At 40.2% G+C, this 22299-nt stretch overlaps 1 long non-coding RNA gene across 1 annotated transcript; it reads right to left on the reverse strand.

Annotated features, from left to right (window-relative positions):
• Positions 1-837: 837 nt before the first annotated feature.
• Positions 838-17728, reverse strand: LOC134470416 (uncharacterized). The gene is made up of 2 exons (XR_010039264.1): positions 17307-17728; positions 838-8043 (listed from the first exon to the last, which is right to left on the reverse strand). It is a non-coding gene; the product is annotated as an uncharacterized LOC134470416 (long non-coding RNA).
• Between the last annotated feature and the right edge of the window lie 4571 nt (positions 17729-22299).

The raw sequence follows: 22299 nt of genomic DNA on the forward strand, positions 1-22299 counted from the left end.
TCCATTGTATTAAAAGACCACCTCTTTTTTTTTTTTTTATCTGCTCCTAAGTTGAAATAACCCAATTATTCCATTCTTGGCATCATTCGGAAAGAATTAAAAACATCATACTACAGTGATATATGTGCACCCATGTTTATAGCAGCACAATTTGTAATAGTTAAATCTTGGAAACAATTCAAATTTTATTACTCTTACAACATTTTGAAATGTAAGAAGTATTCTTAGCCTATGAAACCATAGAAAAGCAAGGTATTGGCCAGATTTGACTCATGGGCTTTAGTTTGACAATTAGTGAAAATTCATCAATTGACATACTAGGTATGACAGATGTGTGACCTCTCCAAATCATGTTATTACTACATCTCGTGTACAACCATTCTGAAGCAATGCGAGTATGTTAAATAAGACAGTCAGGCAGGGTATATCTCTATAACTTCATAAGCTTGACTCTGGAGTCACCTCAGTATAAAATAAGAGGCACATGAGGATGCCCTAAATGCCTCCTTGGGGGAAGGCAATGTCACACTCAGTGCCTGTTGTTCTCCTGAAAATACAACCAGGTGATATTTTGTGGATATAACTGTCACTGCTCTTGAAAATTTTGCTGAAAATATCAATGCATTTTATTAAATTGAAAGACCACGTCCAATTCTTCTCTTTCTCAAGAAGATACCAGAAGGTATTTGATCCAAGGTAATTTAAAAAGTGATAAAGGCCCAGGATGCCTTGAATCTTTGGGATCACGTTTTAGGAAATTGGATTGGGAAGGGTGATGGCCAGTAATTTTACCCACGTTTCTACAGAACTTACTGCACACCAGACATAGGTCTAAGCTTAATGGGTAGCAACATTTAATACTCACAATCATGTTAAGAAGACAATAATAGTTTTGCCCCCACTTTTTGGATGGGGAAATCAAGGCACAGAGATCTAGGGGACACATTTAAGTTTAAGAAAAAAGTAGGAGGTATGTCCAAGATTTGGCCCCTGAGGCTGGCTTTAGACACTGTATTGCCCTGTTTTTCCATATTCCAGAATATGGTCAGACCTACGGAGGACCAATATTGGTGTGTGATGACTAGGGCATCATTCCTGAATCAAGTACATTCAGTGAAGTAATCCAAAGTTACTCAAGGTAGTTGGGGGATACTGGGCTCTAACTATGCTAACTGATCTCTATGAAAGTGAGCATTAGGTGTACTTGAAAATTCTCATGTGTAAAAGAGTATTGTGAGTTTTTAACATTATCTTCTATGTCAACATATTAAATGTTTGCTAATCACTTTGAGCGTTGTCTTCCATGGATGTTATATATAAGTAGTCTGTGACTCTGTATACCAAGTTCCTTGACTTCAGGAGAAACTCTAGACCTGGAAATTAGTCTTATTCACTTGACCTATAAGTAGTAAATAGAGTGATGATATTTTCTCATCTATGTAATCAAGGTTCAGATTGCGTTCCTCTAAGATATATTGCAATACATATACTTTTACAATTCGATGGTCACCACAATATTTAACCATTGAGGTACGTCTTTATTCACAAAGAAAAGTTTTTTACTAAATAAAGCTTTAAAAATCTTTCTTGACTGTGGCTAAAGTATTTTTTTAACCTAAAGTATTTTTTTTTTCATTAACTTCAGGATAAAAATGTTCTTAAAATGAGATCACATTCATAACAATCTAGACTAATACCCACCATGCAAACATCCTTCACAAAAGACTCAGTCCTTTAGTAAGAAAAATGAATAAAATAACTCCTTATTAACCCAAGACCAAGATAAAAATCTCCAGGTATCCGTCAGATGCTATAATCTGCTTTGAACTTTGGCTTAAGTTATTTCCATGAACATCCTCTGCTTCCACTGGGGTAGACAGCATATAAGACAGAGCACCACAAATCACTTTGTTTAAAGTTACCAAAGAAGGAGAGGGGGGAGAAAAACAGTGCAAAGTCGGCTGTTAATTAAAACCAGCTGATGATGTACAGCGATTTGTCTGGAGCACTTCTGACCGGGTTGGTTTTTTGACAGCTGTACATTCTTTCCTGCCTGGATTGTTTGAACTTTGTCCAATGGTGCAATTGTTAAATCTCAGATAGCTGTTGTTTAAATATGGAGGGTAGGGAGGCACTTTTTGTTTTAAGCAAGAAAGGGAGATGAGTCTTGTATTACATTTAAAAAGTGAGTGCTTACTAGATCATGTTCACTGGTTCTCGATACAATGCCTCTGGTGTTTTCTTGATAGTCCACTGACAATTTTTCACTGTACAAATGTCAGAAATCCCACTTCCTCCCTTCTTCCCTAAAGGAGTGCTGCTGTAGGTTAAAGGGAAATACTGTGAAACACCTGGTCTTACTCAGTGGAGGCTGGGGATAGGTTAATTTCACAGCCCAAATCTTCACAGCGTGGAAAACGTTTGAATGTTTGCTAATTGAGAAAAGAGCTACCTAAGGAAAGCAGAGGTGCTTCCACAAAATTGCTCATAAACACCTAAGAGATTGCTTCTTGTTTTAATTTGAGAGACACTCTATAGCTAAACTGTGTGTCTCTAAATCCCAAAGCAACTTTAAAATCAACGATTACTCATACTTTCTTAAAGAAAAATTGACATTACAGAGGTATAAAACAATAATTTGTATGCTTATGTATATCCTAAACTTTTGACTGTAAAATATTTTATACACACAATAATCTTTCTAAATACCCATCATCATCACATGTACATATACCACATACAGATAAACAGGGTAGATACATAGGTAAGTACCTAGATGATGATGACGAAGATAGATAGATAATGGATAGATAGGCAGATTTAGTGTTTCAATTTGTATTTCAGGGAAAATTTTATTTTTTAAAGTTTTGTTTCTGAATAGCTCCATTCACTACCAGGATGTTGTTCTAGGGTTTTTTACACATTTCTTTTTATCATGAATATTAGCCTTTCAAGTTCTAGTGCAGGATTAGAATTCCATGATCTCCATGGAACTAATGCCCCTTGGGCTGCACATGGCTCCGGTTTGTTTTGAAGGGATCTCAGAATTGGATTGTTCACTAGGACTCTAGACTCCTGGGGCAAATTTTTTCAAAGACAGGTGTGAGAGTTACCCTTGTTTATTCAGAAGTGAGTCATTGTCTCCTGTCCTCTGCTGCTTATCTCAAGCCTGTAAAGGTCAAGTGAAGTTCTAGTTCACATGAAGATGTCCCTTCTGAGCTGTCGGCCTCACTGAGGAGTCTGACTTTCATCGCTTCAGTTCCAGGAGGCAGAGAAAGGCTAAGAGGGGCACAGTCAAAAGCCGGTAATGGATGAAGACCCTTGGCAGAAGAGAGAGGCCAGGAGCTGGTACACTGGAGCAGAGCAGAGATTTAAGCCAAAGCCAGTTTTTCCATGTTGAAAACGGCTTAAAAAAAAAGAAGAGCTTCAGAGGAGAAAGCTGGGCACCATCAGCCCTAAGTTTCCTTTTCTCACATTGTCTGATGTCCAGAAGCATAGACAGCTCATTAAGGAAGTGTCAAAGAATCATTTGTTAATGAATTAAAATTTTCCTCATGCTGTCTGCCTTTTAAAGGAGGTTAATCTACCGCTGTAATTTATGGGTAATACTTTGGGAGCCCAGGAAGGCCTGAAGGTCCTTCAGCGCTGGCTGAGAGTATGACCATGGCTCTTAGGCTTTTAAGTTTCGCAGGGCATGACAGGGACAGACTGTAAAGGCAGAATCTGGTTCAAATCCCAGGCTGGTCTTCCACAGCTTTGTGAGTTGGTTTATTCCATTATCTATCCTTTAGTTCTTTCATTTGTGAAATGGAAAGTAAAATGTTTACCTTACAGTTTTTAATGCTGTTTCCTGAGGATTAACTAAAACAATAGAGCTACTTGATGTAATGTCAGGGACATACTGAGTTCTAAAATTATTAAGTTCTATAATTGTTTTTATTATATGACTTCATGATATTATGTCTCTGGAGAAATTGAAAAAGTCCCTAAGTGACTCCATATGTTCAACAGAAATTACAACACCAGTAGGAGTAACGTATTTGTCAGTTACTGCATTTCTTATAGTGATCATTGCTTTTCTAGAATAATATCACTTTAAAATGTTTCAGGGGAGTAATTCTGAGAAAGACACCTGGAGAGCATATGAAACTGTTTAGTACTCTCATACAGGATCCTAGAGATTGCTGATTTCTGCATAAAACATGAGAATTATAAATATTGAATAATTTTAAAGTGATGGACAGATTAAATATTTCCATAGCTGAACTACTTCTGTGCTGTATTATGCTTTTGTATCTGTGCTATTTTAATGGGCTACTTTGTGGCCCAATGGTTTTAACATGTGTTCAGTCCTAAATAACCACTCATTAATCTTAGGTGACAACCAGATTTTAATATGTATTAGGGTGTGCTATTGTTGGTGATATGCTTTATGTTATTTATAGTAAACACACATTTTTCCAAGAATAAAGTTATCTGTACACGAAACTCTTATCTTAAAACCATGGTGAGTGGATATGCTTAACTTCAGGCAAAACTTTAAGAAGCACCTATGTTTTAACTAAAAAGTAGCTTTTAATAATAATTTGAATTTAACTGTCAAGGTTGCTTAAATTCATTCTTTAAAAATGAATAGGTTTCATAAAAGTGAACTTGCCTATGTCATGTTAGCTTAAATACAAGTATTTGCTGATTGTTGTTAAAAGTTTCTGATGTAGTTACTAACCCTGAAAAAGAGAGGCCAGATGACTATAGGTAGTCAATTTATATCACAGTGAAAATGATTTGGAAGAGGTAAAACGTGACTTAGGTTTGGTTGCCCGGTCTGTTTTTCTAATTGAACTTTATGCAGGTTATCTCTCCTCCAAATATCTGAAACCTATAATGCCCCCAAATTCAAGACATGATGCCACAAGTGGAAAATTACACACCTGACTTTATGTGATGAGTTGCAGACAAAACACAGGTGCCTTAAAATGCTGATTAAAATTACCTTCAGGCTATGTGGATATGGTATCTATGAAATATAAATGAATGTTGTTTTTAGAATTGGGCCCCATCCTCAAGACACATTATTACTTACACACAAATATTTCAAAATATTCCAAATGCTGTAACACTTTTGAATACAAACATTCAGTAAGGGATTCTGTATTGGTTGGCTTTCCTTGGGGGACATGATACCCAATGCTCACAACTTCATGGTTTCAAAGGATTCAGTCCATGGTTCAGTCCATGGCAGAAAGACAAAGTGGAGCAAAGATGCTTTAGTTCATGGTGACCTTCCGGTCAGAGTTGTGAGACAGGGGAGGAGTGAAGGACCATGTGCAGCACCCAGGTCACACTTTCTGATCCACCCAGCTATGCCTGCACTTGGGCTTTACTAACTTGCTAGGCATTTCTTAATGCAATGAAGTTGATGAATCACAAAAACAATCTAGAATACCCAAATGTACCACTTCCTTCCAGTCCTTAAAGAAATGCTCCAGGAAGTAGGTACCGCAGATGGGGTTAAGTACATTCTTCACTGTCCATTGAGGCTTTCAAACCGTTTCCCCAAATACCCTCTAGATATCATTGGTCCACTAGAGCAAATTTCTTCTCACCACATCTGTGTCTACTGTTTGTCTCAATTTCCTGCTGTCTTGGAAGCCGACTGAACACATCTATTGAAGAATCTGGCACCTGAGATCATTATTTTTGCTCCATCTGAGTGCAGCACTATCTCTAGTGACTTTGGAATTCTCTGCTTCACCTGCAACTCCACTGGCCTTCTGTCATCCTTTTAGGCACTGCTTCTTAAGGCAAACCCATGGGATTCTCCATCTTCAAATTCCTAAATACTGATAATCTACTGTGAGGAAAAGTTCAGTTTATTGTATCACCACTTCTATACTGTCTACTCTTCACACTTGCTGTACTTCTTTTCTTTCAGAGTCAGCGTTTCCTCATCCCATTTTCATCTTGTTATTAATATCATTGAGATCCTCCACTTTCCTCTCTTCTGCTTTTTATAACATGCATTCAATAAGTTACAGCATAGAATACTGTTCCAAGCTATGTTTTTGATGCCAGTGCAAAGGCTGAACATTGTTAGGAGAGAATTATGATTTCATCCTCAATGAGGTTTCTAATATTACCTACCAATGCTTTTGCTTATTGTTGAGCAACTAGCTTTCCAGTGCCCTTCACTGTTCATGAGAAAATCATCACTATTAAGAACTCTGTCACACTAATGCCTCAATTTTGGTAAGAAAACTTGACATAATAATAACAAAAATTAAGTGACTAGTCAGCATGTCCCATGATTTTGCTCTAAATCTGTGTACCAATCTGGCTGTTATTCCCATTTCAAACCATAAAACATTTCATTCCTTGTTGAAGTTCATAAGTTGTATTTTTGTGTCTCCTTCCTCCTCCCTTTCATTCATCATTCTCCCTTTCATATCTCCAGGTTCTTCTTCTCAGTTGGATTTTGCTTCTCAGGCCACTAATGGATTCAAGTTTTCCCAATTTAAACATCTTCCTAGATTGAGAATCTGAGCTGAATTAAATCAGCTAAGGAAATATCCAGGCAGAGCTGGTATTGTTCCAGAGTGGGGAAAGACGATGAGCTTGTTTTCCATGTGTGTGGAAAAGAGGTGACATAGTATATTTGGAACTGTGATGTTTAAAAGGCTATTGGTAAGGAGGTCTTAGCTGACAGCTAGTAATTTGAATTTCACAGTGTTCCCACCGTTCTCTGACAGGATGATTACTCTATCTAAATTGTTTGTACACATAACATGATGTTTGTTGTACATCAGTTTTGCTCTCAGGAGTATGGAAGTTTTGTATTAGGGTCAGAGTGCCTTGTGACCAGCCCAAGTCAACACCTTGGAGGTTAAGTCTCTGAAGAGCTTCTTCTACAGGCAACAGTTCATACCTGTTGTCACAGTTAGATGCTGGAGAATTAAGCATGTGTGGCCGTGTTGCCAGGGAGGATTTGCTGGAGATTGTAACTGGCTTCTCTGGACTTCAGCTCATGTACCTTCTCACTGTGCTGCTTTTTCCTGTTATCATATCACTATAACTAACTATAGCTGTATGACTCCCTGCTTAGTCTTATCATTCTTTCTTGTGAATCACTGAGTCTGCTATAGCTCTTAGAGATTCTTGACAAGCACAAGTATTTATTTCATGGAATTCTGTCCTGTATTCGAAGGAGGATGTTAGTAGGAGCAACAGATGTGGATTGAAAGCTAATATCATAAAGATACCAGGGACAGAAGCAGGAAACACCAGCTTCAGGTATTCTCAGTGAGGCTGTGCTGATTACATCCTGTGCAGACTTTATTCAGCTAGCTTCTTTCATTATTTTCTGATCACGAGGCATTTAAATACATTCTTAGATATTGGCCTAAGCTTGTTTCTTCCTAAAATGAGTTTTCAATCCTTAAAACCATGACAACTCACAAAACACAAACTGTCTTCAAGGTGCCTCAAGATTATACTATTTCATTATTCAATGGTTATTGCCTACAGATGTCTTATGGTGCCCCAGGTACAGTGAAAGCCACTGGCAATCCAAAGACAACTCTGATAAATCCATCTTTGTCCTCCAATAACTCATTCAAAGGGAGAAAATTGTCAAATTGAAATATGCAAAAGGTCTTTGTTTAGATCATAGTTTTGCAATTGCATATGAGCTTCAGGAGTTGCCGGTCACCTGTGTCGAGCCACAGCTATGCATCTAACAGGTGAACAAAAAAAAAACTGCTAGGTGACTCAGCAAATGGAAAATGTGGCGATTCCTGAAATAGTACTGAGTCATTAATCACAGATATCCTGTCTCAGTCCACGCAGCAACTGGGGATGAATAAGCAAAGAAAGTGAGCTAACTGAGGATGGAAATACCCTTGAGACACTTGTTGAGTCAATATAAGGACATGGAAAACTTCAATAGTCATTGATTCAGATGGAATGAAACCAGAGAAGAACATTTTCCAGCAGCTTGATCTTCAACCAAGAATCTTGGCAATCATCATGCTTCTGGATTCTTTGCTTTGGGAATTGGAGAAAGGAAGGAAAGAAAAGAATAAAATAATTTTCAGAACATATATCCTAAATTTACCTAATATGACAATACGTAGTACAAAATCTGTATTTGATGTGAGATTTCAAAATGAATTATAAGCAGCAAATTATAATACAGAGAAAAAAGAAAACAACCCTGAGAAACGGATAGAATAAAAAGCCTTAAAAGTGATAAGTTCAGTGAGTTAAAAATAAAATACATTTTTTTCTAAACTTCAAATCATGACATATGTGAGTTGTTTCAAAATATTGCCTTGGCAAGTTCAGCAGAGAAAAAAGTCATATAACACTTATCTTGTTTATGGAAACTTCCCACTAAATGTGGAACATCCCAAATTTTTATCATTAATTGTATTTCTGTTAAGCATCACCAGATATTTTATTGATTTTCACTGCAAAATCAGGGATTTTTTTTTAAGGAAACAAAGTCTCTTTTATGTAAAAGATAAGAGCACAGTAAATTTCCTGAAACACAACTTAGTAGAAAAGAATTGTTACCAATTACATATCATTTTTCCAATATATTAACACCAGTATGTACTAAAGTAAGTCATAAAAATGTTGAATTGATTTAAAGTTGCTTCTGAACTTCAATTAAGACTGTCAGTGTAAAAAAATGATCAAGCTACTTCTGAGACTCAAATGGTCATGCTCAGCATAGTGTGTTCTCATTTGTCTCCTTTTCTCACTTATTTCTAGGTAACTCGCTCAGCACTTGTATGTGTTTTAGTACCACTGATTAAGAAAAAAGACTAAACACCAACAGGGCTGCAAAACTCACAACCATTGATCATGCTCCTTCCAATTCAGATATTGGCTAACTGCTTGATGGTCTTACTGCATTTAGTTCTCCTGTGCAGTGCAGAGTAGGTGTCCTTAACCTTGTTTTAAAGGAAAGATTGAAATGTCCATGATCTCCTTGCCAGCTGATCCCTAAGAAGGGGCCCTTACCACTTGAAAATGCTGGGTCCTTCCCTAAGTATTTGGCAGGGTAGGTGGCAGTCAGGGTAGGTGGCTGCCGGACCTGCTATTGCCTAGGAACCCTGGATCCCAAAGTTTGGAAGGCCCTTGAAGGATACCTACCAGCCACACCAAAGACATAGCCTCCTGGGAGTCTGCCCCTCTTGAGAAAGTGGTAGCAGCTTGGCAATTTGGCCAGCAGTTTAGCATAAGTGAGGCTGAGTGATGATAGCTGGTCCTTAGCATTACATGTGGAAGCTGTTTTGTGAACTTATGTTTAGTGAGATAATTATGCAGGTTTGGCAACTCCCAAATGCCGCATATGCCTGTGAGCGCAGTCAAAGAACTCAGATGGAAACCCTTGGCTTTGGTTTCTGGCTTCACTGGCTCCTTAGCTTCTAGTGGATGGCAGTCAACGGGGACAGAAGACAGAACCCGAAACTGTGAAGACAAGTTTTGTGCATGCAAAGTACATTTGTTGAATCAAAGAATAATAGAAAATGAAATGCTGTGTTTACTTGCTCTTCACAGATCTTTTTCTTTCTCCTTCTCATTCTAAAGTAAGAGAATTGCTTGAGTTTTATCACCTTTCTTAGATCACAAGTAACTCAGGAAGCTTTGGATTTAGTAGTCAGTGGGATCAGTAGGATTCTACATTCCTGTTTCTTCCCATAAAAGTTTTACATAAATCAATCAATTAATCATGAACTATGAAACATCTGTGAAGTCCTTGGTCCTTCTTGGAGCAAGAGCATGAATTCCTTTGTTTTTCTGCACTTTATTGATTCACTCAGCTGCTCCAAGGAGACCTCTGCAAAAATCCTACCTACTCACTCCCTTTATCCTGCTAATTTTTTATCTTTCTTTGCCACCAATGCTTTCCACCTAATTTCCCACTCCTTTTCTTGCATGGATTACGTTTTCCTTGCAGCCAGTTGAGGTTTGTGAAAGGATTCCTCATGGTTCTCACCTCAGAAATTCCTCCAGAATATAACAGCACCTTCTTTTGCTTGGAATTCTCCAAGAGTGCTCTGACCAAAAGATTAATTTTTCTCTTCCCTCTCTAAATGCCTCAATAGAGATATAGACGTGCACATGTTGTATATTGTATTTATTAAGGTTTTACTATGCACACAGTCTAGTCTATATTTCTTTGCATAACAATCTAATGAGCTGGTAAGAACCTCACAAATTCAGTAGCCCAGTACCTTTCCCCGAATAAGTCAGGGCTTTCTGAGCCAAGCAGCCTTGCTCTGTCCATTATATCCCCAGCTTCCTCTTAATACTCTGATCAAAGCTATCATAGGGCACATTCTGTATTAAGTATTGGATATTTTGCTCTTAGCAGAGTACTTAATACAGAAAAAATAATCAACAAGGTTTAATTGAACAAATGTATTTTCAAAATAGTCACTGATTCATTATTCATGGTGTAAAAAATTCTTACACCCAAACAAATGTCTCCCAAAAGTCTGGTGTTAAGAGATGAAGCTTTGGGGATGTTATTGCATCATGGGATGCTAATCTCATCAGTGGATTAGGCTGTTCATAACTTCATAGCTAACTGTGCTGCTCAGACGTAGTGCCTTGGTTAGAAGGGACAGGTCCCTGGGGTGTGACTTGGTAGGGTATATTATTGTCCTAAACTCCTCTTTCTCTCTCTGCTTTCTGGCTGTCATGCAGTTCTGTGATGCCTGTTCCGCTTTGGAGCCAGCCATGGACTAAATCCACTGAAATTGTGAAAGAGAATAAACCTTTCCTCCTTTTAAGATGTGGATGTCCAGTATCTTGTCCTAGTGACAGAAAAATGACAGATACATCGGTTAAACCGGAACCTAGGTGACCTGGCTCTGCAGCCCCCATTGCTCCACATTCCTCAGCTCTGCAGAGCTCGGATTGTTTCCTACCTGCCAGAAGTACCCTCACGCATGTCTACTTCGCATCACCAAGGTACAGAAACAGGATTTCCCAAACCACTTCCCTCAATTACCCAACAAACAGGAGGGAAATCTAGCTGCATTTTCAAGGCTCTGAAGGCTAAGAGTAATCACATGAAAGGAAAAATAGTCAAAGACAAAGTCAATAACTATACATTAAGGAAAAAACACAAATGAAACCTTTTTGTTGTTGTTTGCTATTTTAAACCAAGGGGCTATTAGGAATCTGCATTTGAGAGAGGAATGCTGTTGGCACAGAAGGAGAAATATTCTAAATCACACAAAATATTCACTTTATAATCAAATGTTTAAAATCCCATAAGCTGACCCTGGAACCAAGACAGAATAAGCAGGCTTATTTCAGAATTCTTAGAGCTGGAAAAGGCTATTTCAGTAAATGGCTAGTTGCAGGCCTGAATGAAACATTTTAAAGAAAAATGTCACAAAGAAGTCAAACTGTGCATTCTACACTGCCTTCATCCCCCCCCATCTCCTTTCACAAAAGAAAAAGATTAATTTTTTGCTGCCTCCTAAAGGAGACAAAGACCTTGTTGATTTATTTATCTTCAAATCCAGTTAGTATTATAAAACCAGCCCTGACTACAGACCCCAACCCAATGTTAAACAACTACTAATGATTTGCAGGCAATCTTAAGAAGCCGTTGAGGAAGATGTCACTCTGCTTGAGGGTCATCTCTTTTTCTTGTCTCTAACTTTTTTGTCACTTTCAGCATTTGAAAGATAACTAGATATTTTCTTTTCGTGAAACTTGATGACTTCAAGTGGAGAGTAAACCAGCTGTAGCAAGACAACTCTTGAAGTGCAGGGAGATATCCTGTCTTCACATAAATGTTTACAAGAGCAGAAAAGACTGAACAAGAAAACACAGCAGAAAGCTGCATGACTCACAGGCTGAATGGCTTCTAAATTAAGCATCTCTCAGAGTTTCCCAGGAGGTGCTGGTGTGAACAGGCAGCAGGGGCTCTGCTGGTATGGAAGGGATGTGTTTAAAATACAAAGAGGTGCATTTGACATCACCTGGGAAAAGCACTCTTGCTTCGGAGGTTTAAGAGAACCTATGTCTCAGGTGATAAATATTCTTCACCTGGGTGGCAGTATCATGGACAGCTCCTGACTGGGCCACTCCACAGATGTGGAGCAGAGGCTCAGCAGCAAGCCTCATGCTGATTCACAGATGTTCCTCTCCTAAAGCACCTCCAAGTGATGGTAATTTAGTTTAATTTTAGAACTTGTGTGCAGGACCTGGGAATGTTTTTAAGCTGGGAGCAGGTTTCACTGAAGTTGGCTTGTCAGTTTTGAGAGTAAGGTTATAATTCAGACTATCTACACATTATTCAGTTCCATGTATTTGAAAGCACTGTGCATTTGGAACCAATAGGGACAGTCAACCATTGGAACTACTATGCAAATGGCAGGCACTCCTGGCCTTAACTCAGTCTCACAGAAGCATGGCCACTGTTCCCCACATTCAAAACTTTCTGATTAGGAAGTTCTAGAAGAATCCAGAACGTTCCATGCTAGAGTTCAACCATGCTACCTTTTCCAGTTGTATCTAAAGGGTTTGGGATGATTAAGAACTATGATTGAAATGGTCCTCAGAATCTCACTGTGGTTAATGACAGCACCATATGCCCAGATAATAAAATGGCAATATTATATCAGTTAATCGTAATTTAGGAGTGATATAGTTCCAAGTAAAAGTTGTATCTAAGAGTGCGCAGCCCTCTATATGTTCAGAGAACCATACTGTTGCATGAGTTATTGTTTTGAGTTGCCATCATTAAAGAAACAAGAATTTGGGACACCCAGTTACATTTGAATTTTAGATAAAAATTTAAGTAGATTTGTGTTCTTTGCAACATTTCATTACTCATTGTTTACTGAAATTTTAATTTAACTTGGGCATCTTGTATCTTAAATGATAATCTTGTGAGATACATGAGTTTTCTGAGGTATTGTTCTATTAAAAACACATTCTGGATATTTTCCCACATGAACTATGTAATCTAGAGAGAATGTGTCAAAGATATTTAATATTTGTAAGAAAACTGCAATTCTGGAAGGGTTTTTCTTAGCCACGGACATTTACTGTAAAGCTACACCCAGAAAACCAGCAGGGGTGAAGTAAAGGCAACATAAAAATGCAGGCATCTTGTTGTGACCTAACACTTCCACCCCAGCAGAACTCACAGCTCTGGCCAGAATGCCTCAGCTTAGGGTTCTAGTTCCCTCCCTTTTCTTTGCTGTTTCATGGCCTCCTGTAGCAGGAGAGGAGGAAAAAGAGTTTTAAAAATCCAGCAGCATTTTAATGTACATTTGTTTTGGCATTAGCTGAATTCTGGAGATGAAAACGATTTACTGCTTTTAATTCAGTCCATGTGCATCAAAGTTGAATGTGGGGAGATCTGGCTTTTAATAAGAACGACTAACAAGCATTTTTGCTCACAGGAAGTCGAGAGGAGTCCCTGCTTCTAAGAATACAATGAACAATGACTGGCCCTTAGGCAGCCCACATTTGTACATCAGTTATTTTGCAGCTTCTGATGTGACTTGTGGCAAATCTGAGAGGGGGTTAGGAGAGACATCCCTGACCCTTTCAGCTACCACATGGGCAGCCTGTTTTGGAATCTTTCTTTCCCTCCAAGGAAGAAAGCTGCTGCTCTTTCCCAGGCAAGTGGCCACTACAGGGACACTGGCTTTAGATAATCTGTACCCGGGGTGAGTTGGACTACACAGACAGCTACCACCATCTCCACTGGTGAAGCTAGTGGGGCTTCTGGGTGCCTTGATTTCTAAAGAGCTCCCTTGGTATGTTTTAGGAAGCAAAGTTGTAACAGATAGCTCTGGCTGCCAGTCTCTGAGTCGCCACACAGCTGTATCTGTGAGCTTTCCCCCGCCCCCTGGGTTGGTCCAAAGAAGACTCCAGCGGGCTACATGGAGGATTCCAGCATCCAGCTCTCGACCCCTGGCTGGAGCAGTGGTGTGAGAGTCTATGCTCATTTGCCAGCCTCTACTTCAGGGTTCACTTCAGATGGTGTGGAATGAGGGTGAGCCTTGCTGATTTTGTATGTGGCATAAATCTCTTTACTTTATGACATTTCCAGTTTGAGACCATCAGGGGAACTGTGTGAACATTTCTAGGCAAAGCCTGAAGTAGATTGTTTCTTTTTTTTTTTTTTCCTGACAATTGTTTTCATGTGTGGTGGGAATTAAATTCCAAAGATGAGGGATGGGGAATTCTCCACGGAGCGGGTGAGACAATCTCTATTCATGTCCCAAACTACAAATGACTGCTTAACTGGGAGAAACTGTGACAGGAGTTCACTGGGGGAAATGTGAAAACAAAGTGAACCAGAAAAGAAATAGGAACACGGACTCTTCAGTTCCTGTTTATCCTATTTTTAATCTCCACATCTGAGCGTCTCTCTTTCTTGTTTCTATTGCCTCGCTGGGATTCATACACATACCAGGCTTGCATTAGCCTGGAGGACAGAGAGGAGGTGGCGTCTCTGCTGCCTGTGAGGGGTCCTCTGACAAGAGCAGGAAGAGGTGGTGTGGAGAAAACCCCACCATATTTAACGCAGAGTGGCAGGGAAGTAGGAAAGATGACCTCTGCTCACAAATATAAATGATGACTCCTTCCAGTACTTATCTCAGTCAGGCAACTAGCAATTCCAAACAAGTGGGAAGACAAAAGTCAGGGAGTGGAGGGAAAACCATGAGTTTATGGACAAACAGTTCAGTCTGGCTGGTGACCTGATAGGCCTAACTAGCTGTGCGGCCCTCGGCTCCCTCCCCTTCTCCCTCAGGCTCTGTGCCCTCCCTCTGTAGCCCTCCCCTCCTCTTTTCCTCCCTCCCTTCCCACTTTCCTTCCTCCCTCTTTCTTACCTTCCCTCTTTTTCTTCCCTCCTTCCTCCTCTCCTTCCCCTCTCCCTCACTCCTCTCACTCCTCCTCCTGCCTTCCACACACATTTAGGAAATACCCACCCTGGAAGTGTCAGTATGAAGCCCCTACAGCACGAAGGCACAGCAGACGAGGTGGCCCTGATACTTCAAACCCTCACAGGACACAAAGACAGTTTGCAGGTGCCATCTCAGTCTTTCTTACAAGGCAAATGTTGGTGCTCATAGCACCACAAACTTAAAATTTATGAAAATAGTTTCTCTTCCTTCTGTGAGTGAAACAACTCACACTATAATGTGGTTTTGTAATGGAAAAAGAAAAAGTGAATAAAGCACTGTCAGGAAAAGATTATTTTCTGGACTCAAAAGTCCAAAGCATGAAATGGGATTTGCAGCCTGTGGAGAGGGAATACCATGTTGAGCTCAGGACTTCTGAACAACACCAGGCACTGAAAAGAGCCTTCCGATACTCTTGTTGAAGGCTGCACCTGTCTCCCCAGCACTCAGCTATGCACTGGCCCCGCCAGCCAGTGTCTGGGGGCAGGGACAGAGAGCCTGCTCCAAGGCTAAGTAGGAGCTTTTATGCCTGCCCCAGAGCCATCTTCCACTTGCTTGTAAAAAACCCAGACAGTTCCTCAAACGGTAATACTCAGCTTCTACCACCTTTGTCATTCAAAATATTCCTTCTAAAACAATATGTTTGCTTCTTGAGATCGCCAGTCAGAAAGTCTCTTCTTGAAGTAACTTTGGCTCCCTCCCTCTTGATTCCTTTCAGTGGGCTCATTTGTTCCTGACCATCATCATGTGACAAGATCCCTCATACACTTCTATCTCAGAGAAAGGATGATAAGCTCTGTAGGACTAGAAGGACTTCCCTCACTCCTAACTGGCCCTTTTACTGAGAGAGATAGAATCTTCTAGAATCATCTGGAACCCACTGAAACTCTCTGGAGCCTTCTGGAACCCTCTAGAAACTTGCAAAATCTACCGAATCTTGTCACAAAACTTAGTACTCTGATGCAGGGTACTCATTAGAATTTGATACACTACTTAGGTTTAAATAATTTGAATAATAATTGTCCTGTTCAATAAAAGTAGTCTTCTTTATCAAATTCTTTCAATTGGGAAAGGGAATTTCTCACTTATTTTCTTTAGTCCCAGATAACATTGAAATAATCTGCTGCTATATACTGACCTATGCTGATGTACAAATTTAAATTTCATATTTCAAACCAAGTTTATTCTGATGACAAGTGAAGAGCATTCCATGAATTTTTAACAAAGGAACTGATTTTACAGGGGCTAGTGAGGACATTCTCATACAAAATTTTTTAAAAATGCTAGCAACATTGTTTAGTTCCTCCAACATAAGCACCCACAACAGTAAAGCAAACAAATCCACAGTGGGCTGAAACTGTGGTTTCTGAAACTCTCTTCAACCTTGGCTAACTTGGGGGCTCCCAAAGGACAGGATTACTTCATGTCAAAGCAAAAATTTCTCCTGACTCTGTAAACAGCCCACAGTTCTGGGAACTATGGAAAACATAGATCAAAAATGAAGACATGTTGTGTTTGGAAAGGCGACCTATGATGGTGAACTTTTACTCCTGTGGGATCCCCATCTGCTATAGGGTCTTTGGGCTCCCTGTCTTCATGATGTTTTCTGGATCTCTCTCTTTACCTTCTTTCTCAGAACACCCATTGCCAAACCCTGAATGTCACTGATTCTATGACTGAGAATCTGGAAGCCTAATTAAATTTGAGTTTCCTTGGAGCTTAAATTGTACTGTGTATTTTTAACAGTAAATAATTTTGCATTTTGTAGCACACACAAAAACATGGCAAGTGAAAAAACAAAAGTCACTGAGATCTGAATTTCCCACTGGTTTTGTGGTCAAAACCAAGTTTATCCTCTCTTTTCTCCCTTCTGCCACACAAGTGATTTTCATCACACACTCTAGTGTGGGTAAGTGTCAACTTCCTCACTCTTGCTGAGAATATTTTATGATTCAGCAACTTTCAAGTGAACTTAAAATTTATTCTAACTCTGTCAGGAAAGAAAGGATAACACAGGATTGCATTAGCATAAAGTTCAGAACCTTTTAAAACATCATGCAATTCATCTTGTAAAGATGTAAGGATGATTTACTCCAAAGGACTACCTGTGATGAAGAAAATGTTTCCAGAAATTTTAAACTTCATGTAGTAAATGAAAAAGGGGATTTGGACTTTTGATGAGACCCAAGGACCTCTATGAGATGTGAAAGAACTAAAAGAGAAATTTGCAGTATATTCTACCCGTTCCTTCGGCAACGGGGATATTTCCTTGTTTTAAACCAAACAAACGCTAGCAGAGAAAACCAGCTGCTTTTACAATGGAAAAAAAAAAAAAAAAAAAAAAAACATTACCTCAACTTGTGCCTCACTGAGGTACTGGTGCTTGTCAGATTTTCTGTTTCGTGGAAGCTTGGGTATTTCCAGGATGCTGTCAAGGCAGACAAAACAGAACTACGCCAGATGTGTCTGAGAAGATGGGCCCTCCTGGCCCTCTAAGTCCAAGGATTGGTGGTAAGTCATGGCTGCTGTCAAAAATAGCACCGACAGGATTTGGCATCTTGACACATGGCCGCCTGGTTCTGGCTGAGTGCTCCGAACAGTAGCCAAGAGAGGAGGCAGCATGCGTGCAGGGCGTGGGCTGGAGCCTGGAGTTGGGGTTCAAGAACCAGCTCCCTCTGTAGTTTCTGCTTCAGGAAAAAAACAAGAAGCCAGCATCTTTTGCTCCTTGTGTCCCTCCACAGGTCACTCACATTTGACCTGGAGCAATCAATAACATGAATCATGCCCGAAGAAGCAAATGAGCACTGAACAATTCAAAACAAGAGAAGAAGGGATTTTATCAAAGTAGCAGCACCAAGACTCCTTTCTCTTTCTATCTCTGGATTACTGGGTGTCACTTATACTCAAGGTGCAGAGCTGGGGCTGGTGCTGGAGTCTGGGTGCTCCAGGCATCAGCTCCATGTGCAACCCACAAGCCAGACAGAGTGCTTCACGGAGCCTGGCTGGAGGGGTGAGCAGAGTGCAAGAGCTGTGTCCTCTCTAAAGCAAACATGTAGGACCTAAAGGAGGAGTTAGCCAGTCAGGGCACCAAAGTCAGGCAAGGTGAGAGTCAGCACCTCCAACTGATCACCAAGAGGAAGGAACCTAGAACACTTGTGGGTCTAGAAAAAAAGAAGGAGAATTCTTGGTGAGCAGCCAGTCCCTTCTGACTGCTTATTTCCAACCTTGAACCCATCCAAGCTGATGTGTAGGCTGTGGTATAAGCACAGCATCAGGCTGTCTCTGTGCTGACTGCACCAATAAAGGAATCTGAGTCTTGCCATGTACCCTAGGCTGGCCTTGAACTCGAGATTGTCCTGCTTCAGCCTCCTGAACACTGGGATTATGGGTATGTACCACCACACCTGTCTAATGAACTTAGAAGAGTTTTCTAAATGCTCTGACCTTCAGCTATCTTATTTACACACTGGGGAAAACTGTCCCTTAGGTTTATGGGTGTACATAACGTAATTACCACAATGTCAAGCACATAGTACACATTCAGTTGACACTAGGGATGGTAGTTGTACTGCATTTCAAAAAGCCTTATTTTCAATAAGCAAAACATGCCATCAGGAAACTATACAGCCTAACATGTTTGAAAAGCCTCTGTATTTGGTTTTGCATCTCACCCAAGACTTTACCTGTCAGCGCTTTCCTTTCTGAGCTCCACGCTCCACGGATGTTAAAAACTGTACACTTCCTCATAAATTCTGAAGACTTTGTCTGTTTCCCAGCCCTTGTGACATGCACACCCCTGCCATGAGACACTGTGAGCACCTCCTTCTCACAGTCTGCAGTGCTCAGTTGTCATTTCTAGAGCATGTGTGACGTTAGATTCCCTTGTTCAGTGCCAGCGTCCTCCATGCAATCTCAGGAGACCAGGAGCCATGCTTCAATTATCTGCCCACCCCTGAGCCACAATTAGCAAGCGGCAGCCATCCCACAGGAGGAGCTCCGTCTGAGGGAGGAAGTCGGGACCCATCAGGACTCTCAGAATTGTTAACACCCTCATTCTTCATAGCTCGACTCAAAAGTGAAAAGGCCGCCAACTAGGACAGAAGGAGGAAGTGAGCACACAGCTCAGACGTGCGCTGCACAGAGCCTATTCTGCTCTAAAAGAATGGCACTGGGTGAAGAAATGGCTATTTGTTCTCTAATACCTACTCATTTTTCCCCCTGATAATCATTTCACCTGGACCCATGGACATTTTAAACAAAAACATTAAATGTCACAACATTCCCTGCAATTAGGTACGAGCAGAATCTGTATAAACTCTGATCAATGAAATGCAGACCAAATTTTTTTTCCTCTTCAATCCATTCGCTTAAAAAATCTAGGCCGTAAATATGCAGTCAAAGCTTTCAGACCTTGCCACCTACTACCGGTGTGTCACATAGCAGATTCTAGCACTCTATCTTGAGTGACAGCTAGAATGGACTGTTCATTTTAACCTCTATGAATTTCCTTTGTTTGCATTGTTTTCTTTCTTTCTCTTTTTTCTTCCGATATTTGGAATAAAGATGTAATGGCTGGAGCTTGGCTGCTACACTGAACTTTAAGGAAGAAAATAATTTGTTAGTGTGGCTGAATGCAGATCTGGACAGAGATTAATATTTTAGAAAATTTAACCACTAGCCCAGATCTGGACTTCTTATCCTATGTCTTTTCATTTTCTTAAGCAATTATTGCTTTTTAGATATTGTTTCTTATCATTAGGTTTCCAAGGAGCCTCTAAAGATCAAGAATAGAATTTTAAAAACAATTTCAATTGGAACAAGAGAACTTTGAGAATTTCAAAGTGATAATATAATAATCTTTTGAAATAATAAATTTTCAGACTCTTCATAGTAGCATTTTGATAATAATATATATTATCAATATTGACAAAAGATTATTTTAACTCCAAATATTTGACTATCCCTTGAGTGTGTCGCCTAAAGGTTGATGTGTTGGTTCCTGGCTGCTCGGGGAGCTGACACTGTATGCTGGGATTTTTGTGGAGAGAGCCTAGAATACGGTCACTAGGGCCAGGCTCTTGGAGGAGGGCACAGTTGCTCTCATGGGATTCTGTGTCGGTTCTTGAATAAGTTGTTATAAAGAGCCCCTCCTCTGTGCTGGACTCCTGCCCAGCCATGCTCTTTATTTCTTCCCCACATCTTACTCCCACTATGGTGCTATCTACCCTGAAATGATACATCTGAGATGATCTTCCCCAGAGCCAGCACTAAGCTGTATGTACTCTCAGGCTCCAAAATTATGGGCTAAACAAACCTCTTGTCTTTATCTGGACCTAGCCTCTGGTATTTCATTACAGTGACAGAAAGCACTGAGCAAATTCTAAATATCATGAGAGACTGGACAAAAATTGTTCAATGGCTAGCATCAAACCAGATGGCAGGACATTTCTACAGTAATCACTAGTAGACAAAAGGCTATCATGTTAATTAGGCGGCACATCACTCCACAATGCAACTGCTTTCCAAGGTAAAGAATTCCGCAGTCTCTCTTCTTACATTCATGGTGCTGTTTCTCAATTAAAAGCCCATTGAAACTGGGAAGAGTATTCAAAATATGAATCCGTCTATAGAGTCTGGATGGCAACAAGTCAGGACCAATGCTGCCTGTGAGATGACCTGTCCATCTGTCCTGGTTCATACCAGTGTATCAGTCTGGGAGCACCAATTGCAGTGTCCACATGAAATCAGGTTACTCAAATCATCAACCACATTCTGTCTGGTTTATACAATGACACATGAGAAACATGTCTGTGTCGTGTGTAAAATGCCAGGTCCAGAGACATAGCTCTTCTTTCTTTGTGAGTTTCCCTGAAGGACTGGTACAGAAGAAAAGGAGACTCCGGATAGATTTTGGGGAGGTCACTGACAGGCATTTTTAGAATGTACTTTTCTTAACCATTGCTTGCCTGTGTTTCAGTGAGTGCTCACTTGCATAAATGTACACACAAACATACACAGAGTAGTGTGCTTGCAGCCAGAGATGCCTTAATGCTGGGCCTTTGGCCACCAGTACTGGCTTCTTCCTTTGCAGGAACAAGAAACTTGAGTCCCCAACATACTGGATTTACTTCTGGCATTTAGGCCACAGGTTTGCTAATGTCTAAAATACTATTTTTGATGTGCAGCTGTTGGGTTGAAACATCTGATAGTTTCTCTTCTCCAGGCTGGTTTGGTACAAGATACCAGTAAATGATCACTTGTTTCAGTTCTTAGAAGAGTCAAAAGGCTAATAATATTAGCTAGTAGTTCCTCCTAGATGCTGGTAAATTACCTAGCACCATTCCCAGGTGATATGGACTTTTTTCCTTAAGATCTGTGGTCCTACATAGCTAATCACATGGGAGAGTGAGAGTCACACCTTACACACATCCTTGAATTTACACTGAATCTTTGCTACAGTTGTCCACCTTTCTTTGTGATATTTCCCTGTGCATTTAGAGACTAATAAGCTATGATTCACCAAAACAGTCATTTGTCTTCCTGGAGGCCATTAGTAAGGCCCTTTCCAAGTGTGGGAGGGAAAGGATGATAAAACACTTAGTAACTGGTAAGATTCAACAGCTGTGATGGTTCCAGCAATGTCCAGTCAGAATGGACCCTGGCCACAGAGCTCAAGACAACTCATGGAGGACTCAGAAGGCTCGGGAGAACAACTTGCCGCCCATTGGTAGGGGACATACTTGTTCATCTTAAATACCGGCAGATCTGTTCCTGGGTGCTCTTGGGAGAATTCATGTCTGTCTTAGCAAACATCTTAGTAATCTGTTCTTGTTATATTTCTCCAGCTTGAATGTTTGATGATTCACAATTAAAACATTTATCAAGGTCAGTAGCCAGTTTGCCAGTAAAGCCCTATTTACCAGTAGCCAGAGGGCCTTTGCCCCTATCCAGAGAATCATCTCAGATAACTTTAGAATAATATCTCATTTATCTGCATATGCATGTGAGAGATTACGGTAACACAGATGCCAAATCATCTCTGACTTGGAGTAAACTGAACCGCAAAATAATCAGTAGTGCAATACAGTTTAAGAAGACCCTGATATCATCATAGTTGTTGCAACAGAAATGCAAAGGCTTGAGCTGCTCACTGTCCTGTCCGCATCGGTCCTACCAGGCTCTTGTTCTGGCCGCCACACTGAGAAAGGAAATGACAGACCATAGTATGCATCCAAGGATGGGTGATGAGTCCTGGAAACATACAACATGTGGACCAGGTGAAGACTGTTTCATTGTGGGTGTTTACTTTGGTATTTATTGGAATGATAAATAGGATTATTTCATG

The sequence above is a fragment of the Cavia porcellus genome, unplaced genomic scaffold, assembly GCF_034190915.1.
Source record: "Cavia porcellus strain 051 isolate PalLab524CR breed Dunkin Hartley unplaced genomic scaffold, mCavPor4.1 scaffold_15, whole genome shotgun sequence".
Classification (NCBI taxonomy): domain Eukaryota; kingdom Metazoa; phylum Chordata; class Mammalia; order Rodentia; family Caviidae; genus Cavia; species Cavia porcellus.